Raw genomic sequence first — 21,222 nt, 5'->3', positions numbered from 1 at the left:
TGCCAATGAGAATGAGTCCAATATACTTTCTTGATTAATCTTGATTAAGTTTAGTTTTAAGAACAACTAATATGCAGTGTTTTGATTCAGTTTAAAGCAATGTTAAGCATACAAACATATTAATCAAGATCAGCCATTTTATCACTCAATTAAGATTTTGCTCAATGTAAGAGATAAGGGTGAGAGAAGAATGCAAAAGTATTTTATCCTAGTTCAGCCACTCCACATGTGACCTACATCCAGTCCTCAATCATAACCTGATCAAGATTTGTTCCAATATCTTAATGAAGAAGTTTTACAAGCATACCACACATGCATACACTCTTACATTCAAGATAACCACTTTCTTGCCCCCAAGAGAGCACTTCTTGTAGAAACCCACTACAATAATTCCTTACCACTTGAGAAACCTACTCAACATTTTCTTACACATTACACAAATAATTAAAGGAAGGAATTCACCTGGAAGCTGAACAAATCAGATTGTGAGTTTCAAACAAATCTTAATCTTTCTCTCCCAAGAATGTAGTGATGATGACGATCTCTTTCAAAGCATTTCACAAAATGTTTCTCTTCTTGGTTTCACAACGAAAACACTCCAAGAAGGTCACAAAGACTTCACAATATCAGTTTTTCTCTCTTTTGTTTTCAGTTCATCTCACTTCTGAAGTTTCAAAGTGTGAAAACTATTTATAAACTTTTTCAGATCCAGATAATCGATTATTTTAAAGGATAATCGATTGTTTTGTTCTTCATGATTTCTGGAAACCACTTAAGAACAGAATAATTGATTATTTTGCAGGAGAATCGATTATTCCAAAGAGTACTTCATGGAATAATCAATTATTTCACAGATAATCGATTATTTCAGCAAGGCTCTTTCCACCTGTTGTTGGAATAATCGATTACATTTAATGATAATCGATTATTTTGAGTTAGCTTTCAAAAACTCGATTTTATACTTCAAAAATCTTTCCAAGTGTTTTAAATCATCATCACACTCACTTCAGTCAATTTAGATTAAGATTAACTCATGCACAAAGCATACACATGCAAAATAAACTAATCAAAGCAATACAACACTTAAGAACTCATGAGTTACTCCTATTACACATCATGATATTCATATCTTCCTTTCTTGACTAGTTTGTGTCCTTGGTCAGCTTCAACTCCTTTGTTATCATCAAAACTCTCAGAATTCAGGTCTGAGTTGATTCATTACCCCAAGAATCTCAACAATCTCCCCCTTTTTGATGATGACAAACCAATATGTTTTGCAAACCAGCATTCCACATTGTTTGATATAAGTAGCTTATTATGCCTTGTTAATATTCAAACCTGCAAAACAACTCAAACCTTTCTCCCCCTTTGGACAACATCAAAAACATACAGGTATATATATAAGTCCAGAGGCAGGGAAATATTTTTTGCAAATTGCGCATGTATAGATATATGCACAAGAGTTACTTTCTCAACAATACCAACAATACCACAAGACTAAATTGAATACAAGAAATCAGTCAAGCATTATTTTCATAGGCATTGTTCCAATATATGCAAATTAATACCAGATTTCATATCAGAGAATTTAATCATTAACACATGTATTTCATACACAATGCATCAGCCACATTCTCATAAGTATTATCTCAAATTCACTAGCAAACAAATATGCATCAATTTGAATCATAAATGCATACCAATGCTCAAAATAAACCAATATCAAAACACAACCAAATTCAAATTGCACCAGAATTAAAATGTTCAACAATCAGCCAAATTGAAACCAAATTCAAATGTTCAGAGATTAAAATCATTACAACCAAATTGAAATTTTGAACTAGAAATTTTAAAACTAAAATTCGAACTAGAACTCCTAAAAACAACACTAAACACTTCACTTCGAATCATCTTGAATCCCAAGTTGAGCCTTAATCCTCGCAATCTCATGATCAAGGTTATCAAACCGATCAAGAATGCCAGAATATTGTGACTCATGCTTCCTTGTCATTTCCATGACAACATCAAACTTGTTTATCATAATTTTCTCAAACGGAGAAAATGCCTTAGGCTCTGATTCTTGCTCTTGTTCTGGTTCAAGCTCCACTTGAGGTGGAAATTCTTCATCATGAGATGGAACTCCATCCTCGTCCATTTTCGGTTTTGGTGTTGGAGGAACATCACCCTTGAATACCTATTTATCTTCTTGTTTCAGCATCCCCATATGATGAAAAGAAGATTTCTCAATCTTGTTTGAGGCATGGAGAATTATCTTTTTCTCCCCTTGAAGATCTACTCATGCCTTCTCAAATATTCTTGACAGTAATAAAGCATAGGGTATAGGACCATCCTCCTTTCTCCTAGCCTTCCAGATACAATCATTCACAACTGAAACCCAGTCTATCTTTTCCTTTTTCTTAATTACATGCATTAACAAAATATAATCTCTAGACATCTGAGCATGATTATGAAGCCTAGGTTTAAGCATCCATGCAATTATAAAAGAAATAAACCTAGAGTTTTTCTTCATACCTCCAGCCAAAAATTGTAATTTGTGGTCTTCGGATTTCTTTGACAATCCCTAAAGGTTGTCAACTCTTCAAAGTCACCAAAATTGAAAGGTTGGGGGTTCATACTTCCTAATCCACTCATCCCAGCCACTTCTTTCAAAGTTGGTCCATCAAGCTTTATGAGTTTTCCTTTCACCAATGATTGCATTAGTCCTCCATTGCTCGAGGCGAAGCACAAAAATAGCCTAATAAGCTCTGGGTAATATGGACCTTCCAGCTCCAAGAACTTCCTAAGCTCTTGATGCTCCAAGAGTGGAGGAAAACTGAAACCCTCACTCTTGAACCACTCCAACTTCAAAGTCTTTGGAGGAATGATTCTCCTTCCCGCATACAACTCAAAGTAGTAGTCTTGGGTTTCTTTGTTAGCAAACCATTTGGTAATCAGTTGCTCAGCTCCTGTGGCTAGAAGTCTTTTGCTCCCCCTAACTTCAAGCTTCTTGGTTCTCTTGGAAGATGAGGCCATTTTGTGATTAAAGATGGGTTCTTGGTTTGAAGAAGAAAAGAAGATAAAGATGAATGCTTAGGGTTAGGATTTGTGTGTTTAACTCGAGAGAATGAATAGGTTTTATAGAAACTAAGAGGGTTAAGTGATTTTAAAGCCCTAGACACGGATTGGGTAGTAGAGAGGTGCCATTTGTGAAGGACGGTGGGAGGTTGGGAGTTGGCACGAATAAAACGTTCAAAAACTGTCTGGAAAACCAAGGGTTGCATAAATAATCGATTATCAATACAAATAATTGATTATTTGTATCAGTAAAATCAGTTTGAAAACCCTGTCTACACAAAATAATCAATTATTTTTAGAATAATCGATTATTCCAGAGACTCATGTCTCATTTTTGCTCCTAGATAATCGATTATTTCTAGAATAATCGATTATTCCCGAGACTGACTTTTTCTAACCTTCCTAGATAATCAATTATTTTCCAAATAATTTCTTATTCCAGAGACTTCTAGAATTCAAATTCTTCCCAGATATTCGATTATTTGCATAATAATCGATTATTTGCCTAGTCTTACTTAAATAATCGATTAAATTTTACAATAATCGACTATTTCATAAAAGTTTTGTTTCACTACTTTAAACCTTATAAAACTTTCCTCACCCATTTCAACTCTTAAAAACACTCTTTTATAAACCACATTTCAATGTTTTATACACACATCAATCAAGTTTCATTCAAACAATCACACTTAAGTGCACATTCACAATCAATTCAAACAAGACTCATTGATAATTCCAAGTTCAATTCTCAATTGATTAAATCTTTCTTTTGGTAGAGGTTTTGTAAATATATCAGCTAATTGTTTATTTGTTTCAACAAACTCTACTACACAATCATTCTTTTGGACATGATCTCTTAAAAAATGATGTCTTATTTCTATATGCTTTGTCCTAGAATGTAAGATTGGATTTTTTGTGAGATTGATTGCACTTGTGTTATCACATCTTAAAGGAATTTTGTTTAATTCAGTACCATAATCTTTTAGTTGTTGTTTCATCCAGAGGATTTTTCCACAACAGCTGCCAACGGCTATGTATTCATCCTCAGCTATACTTAAAGCAACACATGCTTGCTTTTTGCTATGCCATGAGACAAATGCACTTCCAAGTAGGTGACAAGTACCACTTGTGTTCTTCCTATCAAGTCTACACCCAACATAGTCTGAATCTGAATATCCTATCAGACTTAGTGAGACTCCTTTTGGATACCATAGTCCTACATTTGTTGTTCCTCTTAAATATTTAAGAATTTTTTTAACAGATTTCATATGAGACTCTTTTGGATTTTCCTGAAATCTTGCACACAAGCACACAACAAACATTATATCAGGTCTACTAGCTGTCAAATATAAAAGTGATCCAATAATACCTCTGTATTTTGAGTTATCAACAACTATCCCTTTCTCATCCAAGTCAAGATTGCATGAATTTGATATTGGTGTTGAAGCTTCCTTACACCCTTCCATACCAAACTTTTTCAATAGTTCATTGCAATACTTGCCTTGACTTATAAAGATTCCATCACTCATTTGCTTAATTTGTAATCCCAAGAAAAATGTAAGCTCTCCCATCATGGACATCTCAAATTCACCTTGCATGGTCTTAGAAAATTCTTTACATAGAGAGATTAGTAGATCCAAAGACAATGTCATCCACATAGATTTGAACATACATTGTATCATTCTTAAATTTCTTCACAAACAATGTATTATCTACTTTACCTCTAACATAATCATTCTCAATCAAAAATTTGCTCAACCTATAATACCATGATCTTGGAGCTTGTTTCAAACCACAGAGTGTGTTTTTAAGTTTATACACATGATTTGGATATTTAGAATCAACAAAACCAGGTGGTTGCTTTGTTAAGTCAGACGAAGACATTCCCAAAGAGGTTTTGAGTGAGACAAATATAATGTGTTATTATCTCTAACAAGTGAGCTAGTGTTTCAGAAAGATGTGAGTACAGGTAAAATGATAGCAAGTCGTAAGCATCAAATGGTACAAGACGGAAAGGCAACACAAGCACATAAAAACTGAGATGGAAGACAATGGAAAGCCTGATCATATACGAGGTTGACCAAGACAGAAGAAAAGTCAAAACAATGATCAGACGAAGGTCAAGGCATTATACTACATGTCGACTATCAGACGCAGATGAAGAACGACACACAATCATCTGAGTAATCATGGTTCAAAAGAAATCCTGAACATCGTCTGCACTCACAGAAGAACACACGAAGACATTTGTATTATTAGAAGAAAAGAAGAGAGAAGAAGAGTATGCTCAAACGATAAATCATGCATATGTGAGAAAAAGCACATCACTTTTTCAGGCAAGGACAAAAGTTCCACAGTTATAGGATCAGAAAAAGGACAAAAGTTTCCTAAGACTCTGCTACACACAGATATAGCTAACAACTGAGCAGGAAAACTTCACGCATTGTCTATAAACGGGAAGCAACATTTAATGCAAGGATCAGAGCATTAAATGAGAAGATTAAACTAGTCATAAACGACTATATCTGCTTCAACGGACATATGCAACGGGCAGATTTTACAAGAGTCTATATATATCACTACCTCAAACCTTAAATGGTTGGCTTTTCCTGATCAAGAAATAATGATATCAAGCCCAAGCAACAGAGAGACCAGAGATGAGCACTTATAGTCGTATGTACAATATAATATTGTAGTTTTATCTCTGTAAACTAAGGTGTTCAAAATGTTAGTTATGAACAAAACCTTAGTGAGTGTTGTACACCTATGTATCCTTTCCATGAGATAATCCAAACACTCAAACACGAGTCTCTGTAAAACTGAGGTAGCAAACCTTAGTGAGTGTAGAAATTCCCAATCCTCTCTGTGAGAGTTATGTAAACACTCAAACCTAAACTACTCAACTAATGTAGTAAAGCCTAAAGAGGCTAGGGAAAGAAAACTTGTAAAGCCCGGAGGGGCTTGTCAAAGAATACTCACTGCTAGCTAGAAGTGGCTGATAAGAAAATACTAGCATTGGTGAGTAAAGCCGACGGGACAGGAGTGGTCGAGAATACTTGGGGAACCAGAAGTGGTTTAAGAATACTAGCGTTGGTGAGTGAAGCCAATGGGCCAGAAGTGTTCGAGAAAACTTGGACCAGAAGTGGTGTAAGAATACTAGCGCTGGTGAGTGAAGCTGGTGGGCCAAGAGTGGTCGAGAATACTTGGACCAGGAGTGGTTCTAACCTGGGTGGTTCATAATACTCACTGCTAGCCTGAAGAGGCTGAGAAGAAGATACTAGCGTTGATGAATGAAGTCAACGGGCCAGAAGTGGTCAACAATACTTATACACCTCATTTCAAATATAGTGGAACCCTTTAGTTAAAGGAGACTCGACGTAGCTCAGATGAGCGAACCAGTATAAAATAATTGCATTCCTTTACTTACTTAGATGCAAATTTTCCTTATTGATGAAACTTTTGTGAAAGACTTTGTCCAACATTTATATATATCTTTAAAACAACTTTTAGACGAAGACACTAACTTTGCTTGACAGACTTATTACACTGAAAGTTTCATCTGCCACTTATACTCAAACGAAACTATTCTAAAAAGGAAAATGTAAGAACTTCAATCAATATCTTTACAGAACATTTTCCCTAGTGTACGATAAATCCTTCAGACGCATTGATAGTAGGTTAAGCAAACTCTGGTTAATCGTTTGATATCCAAAAATGCAGTGGACGAAGAGCAATACTATTGCGAAAACTTTTTTTAAAATTCCTTTGTTCACACACGCACATATTCAACCCCCCCTTCTATGTGTTTTCCACTAACTTCATGCTCCACGTAAACTTCTTGTATGAAACCATTGAGAAAAACACTCTTTACATCCATTTGGTATAGCTTGAAGTTTATTATTGAAGCATAAGCATGTAGTAATCTAATAGCTTCTATCCTTGCTACAGGGGCAAAAGTCTCATCATAATCAATTCCCTCTTCTTGATTATACCCCTTAGCCACTAACCTTGCATTATTTCTTATAATGATTCCAGATTCATCAAGCTTATTCCTAAATACCCATTTAGTTCCAATTATTGGATAATCACTTGGTAATGGCACTAAATCCCAAACTTCTTTCCTTTCAAATTGGTTTAGTTCCTCTTGCATAGCCATTAACCAATGTTCATCAAGCAGTGCTTCATCTATTGTTTTAGGTTCAACTTGTGAAACAAAAGCCATAGTGTTACAAATATTCTTGATGGATCTTCTAGTTGTCACTCCTTTACCAATGTTTCCAATTATATTTTCAATTGATAAATCCTTTGAAGTTTTCCATTCCTTAGGCAATTGTTCAGTTCACTTGTCTTTTCAATGGTTTCATTTGATTCACTCTCTTTAGGCATTTCACTTTGTTCATTTTCTAAGGGAGGTTGATCAAGCAAATCAGTTAAGTCCTCTATTTCAGTTTGCTTTACTTCTTGCTTATTGGTTTCATCAAACACAACATGTACTGATTCTTCAACTACTAAAGTTCTCTTATTATATACTCTATAGGCTTTGCTATTTGTAGAGTAACCCAAGAAAATTTCTTCATCATCTTTAGCATCAAATTTACCAAGTTGTTCCTTACCATTGTTCAGCACAAAACATTTACAACCAAATACTCTAAAGTATGATATATTAGGCTTCCTTCCTTTATAAATCTCATAAGGTGTTCTTTTTAGAATATGTATAATTAGAACCTTATTTAATACATGACATGTTGTGTTAATTGCATCAGCCCAAAAGTATTTAGGTAGTTTTGTCTCATTCAACATAATTATAGCTAACTCCTCAAGAGACCTATTTTTCCTTTCCACAACCCCATTTTGTTGAGGTGTCCTAGGTGCTGAAAAATTGTGATCAATGTCATGTTCCTCACAGAATTTTTGGAACAAAACATTTTGGAATTCTCCTCCATGATCACTTCTAATTGAGGTAATATTTGTGGTTTTCTCATTTTGAACAAGCTTAGCAAATTTATTAAAAGCATTAAAGGCTTCACTCTTATTTGCAAGAAACATAACCCAAGTAAACCTTGAATAATCATCTACCATAACTAACCCATAGTAATTCCCTCCTAGACTCATGGTTCTTGAAAGACCAAACAAATCCATGTGAATTAATTGTAAAGGTCTAGAAGTTGAAATCAGATTTTGGCTTTTAAAGCTAGCCTTCACTTGCTTGCCTTTTTGACAAGCATCACATAGTTTGTCCTTGCTGAACTTGAGTTTAGGTAATCCAATTACTAATTCTTTTTTACTTAATTTGTTTAAATGATCCTTGTGTATATGTGCTACTCTTCTATGCCAAAGCCAAATATTATCTTCCTTAGTGATCAAACACTTGGTGTTAGAAATTGTAATTGAATGTTCTAAGTTTAGCATGTAAATGTTATCAATTCTTTTTCCAATGAATCTAATTTATTTTGTCAATTTATCACAGATCAAACAACAAGTATTATCAAATTCAATTTTAAATCCTTTATCACTAAGTTGGCTTATACTAAGCAAGTTATGTTTCAGCCCTTCAACAAGCAATACATTTTTAATCAATGTTGAGGAAGAAAAGTTACCAATATTTCCACAACCAAGAATCTTCCCTTTGTTGTTGTCACCATATGTAACAAATCCCTCTTTCTTTAATTTCAGACTTGAAAACTTTGAAGGATCTCCAGTCATATGTCTTGAGCAGTAGGCTCTCAAGCATTCCTACAACAAAGTCAGAAAATTGATTTAGGTACCCATGTGAAGGGTCCTTGATGGTTAGTTCTCGGCCTTTGGCCCTTTTTGATCCAAATCATTTCACCATTTGGAACACCATATTTCTTGGAATAACAATTTCTTATTGTATGTCCTTTCTTACAACAATAAAAGCAAGTAGTTTGTCTTATGAAATTGCCTTTCAATTTTCTAAAAGATTGGTTCCTTTTGAAAACTCTTTCCTTTGATTTTGATGGCATGTTCATGCTTTGATTAAAACTAAGTCCACTTCTATCAAAAGTATGTCTTTGCTTTCCCAAAATGATATTTAAATTTGAATTTCCATTTGTGAATTTTGCAAGAAAGTTTTTCTAATCAGCATTTTCTTTTTCCAAAACCTTGCAACTTTCACAATCAACTTTTGAAGAAAGGGAGGTTTCACAATAAGCTTCATTGAAATTCAAAATTATTTGTAAGTTTTCATGTTCATTTTTCAAATTTTCAAGCTCTTGTTTAGCACTAATTAAAGCATTTTCATACCATGACAATTTGCTTTTAAGCTTAGAATTTAAAGCATCTAATTTCACAGCTTCTTTGTGAATTTGAATGAAAGCTTCTTGAAGTTGATCATAATCAGGATTAGATTCAAGATCAAAATCACTTACTATTGTATCTTGATCAGCTCCAGCCATCAAACATAAGTTGTTTTCTTCAAATTCAGATTCATCACTTGTTGTGCTTGAGTCATTGTCTTCCCAAGCTATGTAGGCTCTTTTTCCTTTGTTGTTTCCCTTCCCTTTCTTTTCCTCTTGTTGCTTCTTTAGAAGGTTGGGGCATTCAGATTTTATATGGCCTGGTTTTCCATATTCAAAACAATTGTAAGAAGATGTGCTCCATTCATCTTTCTTATTTTCCTTCTTGTTGAACTTGTAGGGGGATCTCTATTTCTTTCTTAGGAATTTTCTGAACTTTTTGACCAGCAAGTTGAAGTTCTCTGAATCCAAATTTTCAGAGCTCGAGTCCTCACATATTTCTTTGCCTTTAACTGATTTTAAGGCTTTTAGAGACACTTCTTTTCCCTTTTTATCTTGCTATTCATTTTCTTCAAAAATGTGCAACTTTTGCTCATGCTCTCTTAGCTTTCCAAAGAGAGTTGCAAGGGTTAATGAAGTTAAGTCTTTTGATTCTTCTATTGCAGTAACCTTTGCTTGCCAAGATCTATCCAAGCATTGTAGAACCTTCAAATTTAGTTCTTTTTCTTCAAATTTCCTGCCAAGATCAACAAGGTGATTTATCAAGTGTGTAAACCTTTTTTGAAAATCAGAAATTGATTCACCATGATTCATTGATGTATAGAAAAACCGCAAGTGTACGGTTGTCGTCAAGTAATAAATATCGAATCACAGGGACTACGTGTTTGACCTAGAATTACTAGTATTTTAATTTGAATTTTAAAACAGATAGAATGTTTGTTTTGAGATGATAAGATCAGATTCGCTGGTAAAAGAGATAGTAATGCAATTAATGAATAAGATAAAACTTTAAGATAAGATAAGGAGATTTCCGGGAATCTAGGGTTCGCACAAAGAGTTCCAACAATATTGAATTATTATTTTCATTAATTAATTCTATTCCATCTTGAAGGTAGTCTTAACCTAATTTAATCCTTGCACCTTCTCAGGCTACGAGGACGTGTTTAATTAAAATTAATCCCTACTCTCGTGGTAATTACGTTCAATTAAACCCATTAAGATCTTTGTTAATCTATTGCTCCTCGAAAGCTTAAATCAACTCTCGTGATTTAACACTCAAGTCTGTTCCTTTAGGTTCCGATAATTAGGTTCTCCTCTCAGTTCATCCCTAATTATCTATGATTATGAAAATTAAAATTAATTGTTTATCATAATTATAATCAAGTTCTCCTCTCAGTTCATCCTTAATTAATGTTATTATGAAAACAATAATGTTAAAGTTCATATATAAAATATAAAAGAACAAATCAAGAATTGGAATAAAATTAAGAAACTGAATAATGCATTAATAAAAAGGTTCTCAGAGGCTAAGCCCTGATCCCAGAAAAAGGGAAACTACTCACAGGAGTTCATAGTAGTTCTCCAAGAAAAGAAGAATAAAAGAAAAGCAAACCTTAGAGTCGATGGCACAGGCGCCCAACCTTCTCCAAGTGTCAAAAACTAAATAAAACTGTCTCCGAAAACCAAAAAGTCATGTTCTAGGCTAACCTCATCTAATTTATAACCTAAAAGGGTAAAAAGGTAAAACTACCAAGATAAAAATTACAAAAATAAAAATAAAACATAAAACTTAAAAAGCTGGGACGCGAAGTGAATCACGGCCGTGACTGAGAATCACGACCGTGATCTTCTCTGGAGCACATTCATTCACCAAATCGACGCGAAGTGAATCACGGCCGTGACTGAGAATCACGACCGTGATCTTCTCTGGAGCACATCTATGAAGGGTCAGTGGCGTTCACGGGTGTGATTGGGAGTCACGGCCGTGATTTTCTCTGGTGAATCACGGGCGTGATTTAGAATCACGGCCGTGATTTTCCCTGTAGCTCAGCATTTCCTCTTTAATTCTTAAATCTTGATCCTGCTCAGAGAAAACACAACACATACCAAGAAAAGCATAAAATAGGAAAATGATATAAAAATTTATTAAAAACATGAAAGATATGCATGATTATGCTATGAATTCTTGTGAATTAAAGTGTTAAAATACGAGTAAAATACACAACATCAAATAACCCCAAACTTGAACTTTTGTTTGTCCTCAAACAATAATTAGCACTTTGAAAAAAAAGAATCATCAAGAATTAACTGAGCATTTAAAATCTTCACTCTTAGTCTCACAAGGTCCAATTAGAATCTTAGTCTTTCATTACTAGCGCCAACTCTTAGTTTCTAAGAGTTTCATGATGTCAAATCTTGTAAAGCTCATTAGTCAAACGAAGATAATTTAACAGAAATAATTTTTCAATGCTTGTGACACAAATAGGGGTAATATTTTTATTTTTGTTTTTGTCTCACCTAAAACATTTCCCCAGTAGCCAATCAGTGTAGAGAGGATGATAATTTCAAGAACACGTAGCCTCAAAGGGGGTCTAGCTATTTTACTAAACAATTCCCCAGTAGCTAATTAGTTCCCTTAGTTTTCTAAGGTTAAGAATATTCTCCCTCTAACCTATGACCTCAAAGGGGTGCTAGGTGATTTTTTTTTTTTTTTTTTTTTTTTATTACCCCCCAAAAGCTTTTAAGCACGAATTAAAAAGAATTTATCTTCAAGAGACTATTTTTATAATTCTCGATCATTTCAAGTCTCAATACTAAGAACCAAGTGCTAGCCACAAAACCAGCTAATTTTTCAACCTTTTGTTCTGAGACTTCAAGATTCAATTCATCACATTCAGTGTTTTCAAAGACGAACAATTTCATTAAAAATATTTACTTTTCAAACACAAATTCAAGCTGGGATTAACTGAATATGTATATATGCATGATTTTTTTTTTTATTTTTTTTATTTTTTTATTTTTTATTTTTTATTTTTTTACTTTGCATGAATGAATGAAATGCGTACATCCTCCTAACCCCAAACTTAAAGATTTGCTTGTCCCGAAGCAAAGAGCTAATGAATGCATGATAGATTATTTTGACAAAATTATAAAATGCATGAATATGCAACCAACCCACAACAGAAAGGAATGCTTGTCCCTAAGCATCAGAGTAAAATAAGGAATAAGAAAGATCTCACTGTGGTGGAAAATCATCTGGATACCGTTGAATGTGCCATTGATACATTTGATCAACCATGTAATTATAATGTTGTTGGCGTTCATCCATTTGTTTCAGCCGGTTATCCATTGATTGAATAGCTGCCAGGATAGCAGCATTGTCCACCTCAGGTCCAGGATGTAGAGGGGGTTGTTCAGGAGCTGCTTCCTCATCTGCAGGAGCCGCTTCCTCAGCTGCTGGAGGTAGGTCCTCTAATGGCTCCAGTGGAAACTGCCGTGTAGCCCGGTTCTTCACGGTGTATGTTGGATTTGGTAACTGGTGGTGCACTCCCGACTGGGTTACTACAAAGTAGTATTTATCATCTTCATCTTTCGCAATGCAGTTCATAGAAGAGCAGGTAGCAAAATTAATAGTACGGCTTCCAGGGAGTGGTTCTAACTAGTCCAGCCAAGCGTGATAGCCAAGGTGTTTGGCTATAGTGGTAATGAGGCCGCCATTCACAATCGCACCGTGGCTGGTATTGGAAATACTCTGGAACTGTCGTGCCAAATGACTGCCAGAATCAATAGGCTCCTCTCTGTTTTCCATCATACCCCATAAAAGTAAAAGGTCGCTCAAACGAACCTTTCCTTCAGAATCACCTCGGGCCAAAACAGTAGAGGCAATAAAGCGGTGCATAATACGGATGGCGGGATGGCGGAAAGCAGAGGAATTACATTTTCCAGCGACCCAATTACTTGTACCTGTCAAACTATACCAAAAAGAACCAGGGTTGAAAGAACTTGGGGTTCTCGTGCTCCCTCCAGTGGGAAATCCAAAAATATTATTGAACTGAGCCAGGGTTAATTCGTGTTCTTGGTTAAACATACGGAAAGAAATCAAACCTTCAGAACAATTTGGCCCAGATAATATTTCCGTGTGGAGAGAGCTCAAGAACTCAAGAACTAGTCGAGGATAAACAACATCATTATGCATGGTAGCAAAGGTTGTCCACCCAATGTTAGTTAACATGAAATTGATATCAGCACGTAAACCCAACTTACGAATAAATGGGAAGTCGAGATACCTGGTAGGATGGATAGTGCGGAAGCGTAATACCTCGTTCCGCTCACGCTGTTCATCGTTCCGATAGAACCTCGGAGGAAGGTGCGGAATTTCACTTGCTTCTTCCTCGTAACTGTGGGTATCGGAAGCGGTGGAGGACGAACCAACGGTACGGGTGCGCTTGGGAGCCATGGATGAACGGAAGGAGTGAATGTGGGAGGAAGAGGGAAGAAGAGAAAGAAGAAGTGAGAAGCTAGGGTTTGGGAGAGAAGAAAAGAGAGAATGGGCAGAGTTCGTAAGTTTGAGAGAAGTGAGAATGTAAAAGGAGGGGGAAAAATATATAAGGGAAAAAAAAAAGGGAATTTCAAAAAAATCACGGGTTGTATCTGTTGAGCGTCAGCAGGGAATCACGGGCGTGATTGGAAATCACGGCCGTGATTCTCTCTGGAGTTTTCCAAAAAAATTTTCCAGAGAAGATCACGCCCGTGATTTAGAGTCACGGTCGTGATTCTCTCTGGAGTTTTCCAAAAAATTTTCCAGAGAAGGTCACGCCCGTGATTTAGAATCACGGTCGTGATTCTCTCTGGAACTCTGAAATTTTATTTTATTATTATTATTATTATTATTTTTTTATTTTATTTTATTTTATTTTTTTTTTTTTTTTAAGAAACTTGAGTAGGTTCCTGAAGAACCATAGAGTATAATTTTTCTAAGTGTTCCCCATGGAAATATAACTTCAATCTCTGTGCATTGACCTTGAATATGTCGCCTTTATCGTTTCTGATTTCTACAGCTCCATAGGGATATACTTTTTGAACTGTAAAAGGCCCTGACCATCTTGACTTCAATTTTCCAGGAAACAATCTGAGTCTGGAATTAAATAATAGCACCGAGTCCCCTTGCTTGAATTCTCTTCTATGTATATGCTTGTCATGCCACCTCTTTGTTCTTTCTTTGTAAATCTTAGCATTTTCATATGAGTCTAATCTGATTTCATCAAGCTCATTGAGTTCCAATTTCCTTTTTTCTCCAGCATCCTTTAGGTCATAGTTGAAGTATTTTATTGCCCACAAAGCCTTGTGTTCTAGCTCTACAGGAAGATGGCAAGATTTGCCATAAATCAGCCTAAATGGAGACATGCCAATAGGTGTTTTGTAAGCAGTCCTGTAGGCCCAAAGAGCTTCATCTAATCTTAAAGACCAGTCCTTTCTTGTTGTAGATACAGTCTTCTCAAGAATCTTTTTGATTTCTCTGTTGGATATTTCTACCTGTCCACTTGTTTGAGGGTGATAAGGTGTACCAACCTTGTGAGTGACTCCATACTTTTTTAAGAGAGATTCAAACTTTCTTTCAATAAAATGTGAGCCTCCATCACTGATCACAGCTCTTGGGACCCCAAATCTTGGAAATATAATTCTTTTGAAGAGTTTAATGACAGTATTTGAATCACTCGTTTGAGCGGGAATCGCTTCTACCCACTTGGACACATAATCAACTGCAACTAATATGAACTTGTAACCTTTAGAACTTGGGAATGGTCCCATGTAATCTACTCCCCATACATCAAAAATTTCTACTTCTAAAATCCCATTTAATGGCATTTCATGTTTCCTGGATATATTCCCTGATCTTTGGCATTGGTCACAAGAATTTACCATCTTCCAAGTATCCTTAAATAAGTTTGGCCAGTAAAAACCAGATTGTAGAATTTTAGCTGCAGTTTTTGACGTACTAGCATGCCCTCCATATGCGGAAGAATGACATGAGTGAATGATGTGAGGAGCTGCTTCTTCTGAGATACACCTTCTGTAGATACCATCTCTACACCTCTTATATAGGTAAGGTTCATCCCAAATAAAGCTGTTAAGGTCACTAAAGAATTTCTTCTTTTGTTGATAATTAAAGTCTTCAGGAAGGACTCCACATGCTAAGTAATTCGCATAATCTGCATACCAGGGACTGTTTTTCACAACAACTGCTAAAAGCTTTTCGTCTGGGAAGCTGTCATTAATAGGGAGTTCCTCCTTTGTTGCTTGGTCTTGTGGAAGTCGAGAGAGATGATCAGCTACTACATTTTCTACTCCCTTTCTGTCCACAATCTCTAAATCAAATTCTTGTAAAAGGAGAATCCATCTGAGGAGCCTAGGTTTAGCATCCTTTTTATTAAAAAGATACTTTAGGGCAGAGTGATCTGTGTAAACAATAACCTTAGACCCGACAAGATAAGATCTGAACTTTTCAAAAGCATAGACGACTGCTAACAATTCTTTTTCTGTTGTTGCATAATTGGCTTGGGCTTCATCAAGAGTCTTGCTGGCATAGTATATAGCATGAACCTTCTTGTCCTTTCTTTGTCCCAATACAGCTCCTATAGCATAGTCACTTGCATCACACATGATTTCAAAAGGAAGGCTCCAGTCAGGAGTTTGCAGAATAGGAGCTGTAGTGAGAGCTTCTTTCAACCTGTAGAATGCATTCTTACAAGAAACATCAAAGTTAAAAGGTACCTCTTTCACAAGTAGATTAGATAATGGTTTAGAGATTTTTGAAAAATCTTTAATAAACCTTTGGTAGAAACCGACATGCCCTAAGAAACTTCTAACACCTTTAACATCAATTGGAAGAGGCAATTTATCAATTACTTCTATTTTTGCTCTATCTACCTCAATTCCTCTCCCAGATATTAGGTGTCCTAAGACAATTCCTTCTTGTACCATAAAATGACATTTTTCCCAATTTAAGACTAAATTCACTTCAGAGCAACGCTGCAATACTTTAGTTAGATTTAATAGACAGTCATCAAAGGAAATACCATAAACTGAAAAGTCATCCATGAAAACTTCCATCTCTTTTTCTAATAAATCACTAAAGATTGCAGTCATACATCTTTGAAAGGTAGCAGGTGCATTACATAGGCCAAAAGGCATTCTCCTATAAGCAAAAGTACCATAGGGACATGTAAAAGTAGTTTTCTCTTGGTCTAATGGATGAATAGGGATTTGATGAAAACCGGAGTATCCGTCCAAATAACAAAAGTATGAATGCATTGCTAACCTTTCAAGCATTTGATCAATAAAAGGTAAGGGAAAGTGATCCTTTCTAGTGGCATTATTTAATTTTCTATAATCAACACACATACGCCACCCAGTCACAGTTCTTGTGGGAATTAATTCATTATTATCATTTTTAACTACTGTCATCCCACCTTTCTTAGGAACCACATGAACTGGACTTACCCAAGGACTATCAGATATAGCATAAATTACCTTAGCATCCAATAATTTCAAAATTTCTTTCTTTACCTCTTCTTTCATCTTGGGATTTAGTCTTCTTTGAGCTTCAACAGAAGGTTTGGATCCTTCCTCCAAGAAGATGCGATGCATACAAAATGAAGAACTAATTCCCTTTATATCAGCCATAGTATATCCAATAACTTTTCTAAATTTTCTCAACTCATTGAGAAGTTTTTCAGTTTCTTTTTCATTTAAAGCTGAATTTACTATGACTGGATAAGTGGAATTAGCCCCCAAAAACTCATACCTTAAAGATGAAGGAAGTGGTTTAAGTTCTAACTTTGGAGAGTTTTCTTCTTGCCAATCTGTTGAAGACTCAAGAAGACTTTCTACTAGAGGATCTTTTTCTTTACACGGGGGACTTGAATCGATCAAGCAAGCATAATTAGGTTGAATCCCCTCAAGATCTATGTGCTTTCCTCCAACTAGAAAATTCTCCAAGGGATCCCTCAAAATAGATCTCATGACTTCTTCCTCCATGTCTTTAGGCAATATATCAACCCTGCAGCAAATATTTTCAAGAGAAGGTTGTCTAACAGATTTAGCAATATTAAATTCCATTGTTTCATCATTAATGGATAAGGACAATTTTCCATGTTTGACATCTACTATCACGCCTGCTGTAGCCAAAAATGGTCTACCTAATATGATTGGTATTTGTTTGTCCTCTTCCATTTCTAAAACAACAAAATCTCCCGGAATTAAAAATTTACCTATCTTAACTGGAACATCTTCTAAAATTCCTATGGGATATTTTATAGATCTATCTGCTAACTGGATTGACATTGCTGTAGGCTTTAATTCTCCCATATCTAATTTCTTGCAAATTGATAAAGGCATTAAACTGATACTTGCCCCAAGGTCACATAAGGCTTTTTCAAACCTTAGATTTCCAATGAGACAAGGTATAGAGAAACTACCAGGATCCTTAAGTTTTTTGGGCAAATTATGATGGATCAATGTAACAGTCTCTCTATCATCCAATTTCCTTCGGTTAGCTAAAAGATCCTTAAGAAATTTAGCATATGTAGGCATCTGTTGTAGAGCTTCTACAAATGGAATGTTTACATACACTTGTTTGATCATATTTAAAAATTTTTCAAATTGTCTATCAAGTTTAGTCCTTGCTAACCTTTGAGGAAAAGGAATTGGAGGGTGATAAACAGTTTGAGGCTTTGATGAAGATACTTTTTCTTTTTCTAATCTCTCTTTTTCAGGTTTTTCAACCATAGGAGAAGCGTCTTCATCAATCTCAATATTATCATTTTGATTAGACACAGGTCCGTCTAATTTCTTCCCACTCCTTAAAGTAACAGCATTAACATTTTCAGCTGGGTTTGCAACTGTTTTACCTGGGAACTTACCTGGAGAATTGTTTGAACTAGGCATCAACTGTGCAATTTGATTTTCCAGCATCTTGTTGTGGAGAGTAATATTCTCAACCTTGACAGCAAGGTTTTGAATAGAATTTGCCATTGAATCATTGGTCTGTTTTTGATTAGTGACAAAATTCTCCATAAGGTTTTCTAATCTTGAAACACTTTGTTGAATTGAGGGTGTCTGTACTGGATTTCCTTCCCCATTAATGAAGTGATTGGACGGACGGAAATTAGGTTGCTGATTGCTAGTTCCTTGAACTGGGTTATTCTTCCAAGAAAAGTTAGGATGATTCTTCCAACCAGGGTTGTATGTGTTGGAATATGGATTACTCTTCTCTCTTCGAGGAGTGTCATAGAAATTATGAGAAGCTGCCACTTGTTCAGTAGTATCTTCTTTTTCTCCAGTAAAAATTGAGGTACAATCTACTGCAGTGTGCCCTTGTTCCCTACAAAGGTCACATACTTGATTTGTAGCCACTGAATTAACCTTAGCTTTTTCCATCTTGTCTAATCTTTGATTAAGAGTATCAAATTTTGCTAAGAGTAACTCAATATTGTTCACTTCATATCGCCCCGGAGTTCCTTTCCTTGCTGTGACTTCTCTTTCACTGTATTGGCTGTGATTTGAGGCTACATTTTCCAAAATAATCATGCAGTCATTAATAGGTTTCCCCATGAAAGATCCTCCAGCTGCTGAGTCTAATATCATGGTGCTTTGTTGGTCCAATCCTTCAAAGAAAAATTGGATGGTAAGCCAACGGTTGAAGCCATGTTGTGGGCATGCTTGAAGATATCCTTTGAACCGCTCCCATGCTTCATAAATAGTCTCTCCAGTGCCTTGTTGGAAATTAGTGATTTTCTTCCTCAATTCTTTAGTTTTAGAAGGAGGAAAGAATTTCTCTAGAAAAGCTCTTTCACATAATTCCCAAGTTGCTATCTTTTCTCTAGGCACTGTTCTTAGCCACACCTTTGCCTTATCTCTCAAGGTGAGTGAGAATAAGCGGAGTCGCATTCCATCAGAAACTTCATCATCAAATTGCTGGGTCTCACAGATTTCCAAGAACCCCTCTAAGTGGTCATTAGGATCTTCTGATGGTAGTCCTCCAAAGGTGTTCTGTTTGAGCATATTCACCAGAGAAGCTGGTACAGTAGCTCCAGTTTGCATCTCCCCTCCAGGTATCCCACGAGCTACGGGTGCAGAGTAATCCCGAAGCGGTAAATTATCTCGTTGTGCAGCCATGTCAAATTCTCTAAAAAGGTTTCTTTTCCTTCTCAGGAGAGTTCTTTCAATCTCAGGATCAAGTGGTGTTGGTTTCCCAAGACGTAGAGATCTCTTTTGCATTAACCCTAAGGCACTGCAAAAAAAAAAAGAAAGTGACCCGTGAAATCTGAATTGGAGAATTAAACACTAAAAAAAAAATATTTATTTATTTAATTTTTTTTTTTTTTTTTTTAAAAATTCGAATTAAAATAATTGTAATTTAAATCAAGAGACGTAGTCCCCGGCAACGGCGCCAAAAACTTGATGTATAGAAAAACCGCAAGTGTACGGTTGTCGTCAAGTAATAAATATCGAATCACAGGGACTACGTGTTTGACCTAGAATTACTAGTATTTTAATTTGAATTTTAAAACAGATAGAATGTTTGTTTTGAGATGATAAGATCAGATTCGCTGGTAAAAGAGATAGTAATGCAATTAATGAATAAGATAAAACTTTAAGATAAGATAAGGAGATTTCCGGGAATCTAGGGTTCGCACAAAGAGTTCCAACAATATTGAATTATTATTTTCATTAATTAATTCTATTCCATCTTGAAGGTAGTCTTAACCTAATTTAATCCTTGCACCTTCTCAGGCTACGAGGACGTGTTTAATTAAAATTAATCCCTACTCTCGTGGTAATTACGTTCAATTAAACCCATTAAGATCTTTGTTAATCTATTGCTCCTCGAAAGCTTAAATCAACTCTCGTGATTTAACACTCAAGTCTGTTCCTTTAGGTTCCGATAATTAGGTTCTCCTCTCAGTTCATCCCTAATTATCTATGATTATGAAAATTAAGATTAATTGTTTATCATAATTATAATCAAGTTCTCCTCTCAGTTCATCCTTAATTAATGTTATTATGAAAACAATAATGTTAAAGTTCATATATAAAATATAAAAGAACAAATCAAGAATTGGAATAAAATTAAGAAACTGAATAATGCATTAATAAAGAGGTTCTCAGAGGCTAAGCCCTGATCCCAGAAAAAGGGAAACTACTCACAGGAGTTCATAGTAGTTCTCCAAGAAAAGAAGAATAAAAGAAAAGCAAACCTTAGAGTCGATGGCACAGGCGCCCAACCTTCTCCAAGTGTCAAAAACTAAATAAAACTGTCTCCGAAAACCAAAAAGTCATGTTCTAGGCTAACCTCATCTAATTTATAACCTAAAAGGGTAAAAAGGTAAAACTACCAAGATAAAAATTACAAAAATAAAAATAAAACATAAAACTTAAAAAGCTGGGACGCGAAGTGAATCACGGCCGTGACTGAGAATCACGACCGTGATCTTCTCTGGAGCACATTCATTCACCAAATCGACGCGAAGTGAATCACGGCCGTGACTGAGAATCACGACCGTGATCTTCTCTGGAGCACATCTATGAAGGGTCAGTGGCGTTCACGGGTGTGATTGGGAGTCACGGCCGTGATTTTCTCTGGTGAATCACGGGCGTGATTTAGAATCACGGCCGTGATTTTCCCTGTAGCTCAGCATTTCCTCTTTAATTCTTAAATCTTGATCCTGCTCAGAGAAAACACAACACATACCAAGAAAAGCATAAAATAGGAAAATGATATAAAAATTTATTAAAAACATGAAAGATATGCATGATTATGCTATGAATTCTTGTGAATTAAAGTGCTAAAATACGAGTAAAATACACAACATCATTCATTCTCATCAAT

At 35.5% G+C, this 21,222-nt stretch overlaps 1 non-coding gene across 1 annotated transcript; it reads left to right on the top strand.

The window, feature by feature from the left end:
- Nucleotides 1–19,032: 19,032 nt before the first annotated feature.
- LOC145953617 (small nucleolar RNA R71) lies at nt 19,033–19,139 on the top strand. The gene has a single exon (XR_014430900.1). It is a non-coding gene; the product is annotated as a small nucleolar RNA R71 (small nucleolar RNA).
- The last annotated feature ends 2,083 nt before the right edge of the window (nt 19,140–21,222 follow it).

Source organism: Cajanus cajan, chromosome 11, assembly GCF_000230855.2.
Source record: "Cajanus cajan strain Asha chromosome 11, NIPB_CcT2T_4, whole genome shotgun sequence".
Classification (NCBI taxonomy): Eukaryota; Viridiplantae; Streptophyta; class Magnoliopsida; order Fabales; family Fabaceae; genus Cajanus; species Cajanus cajan.
This window is presented reverse-complemented; position numbering and strand designations above follow the sequence as displayed.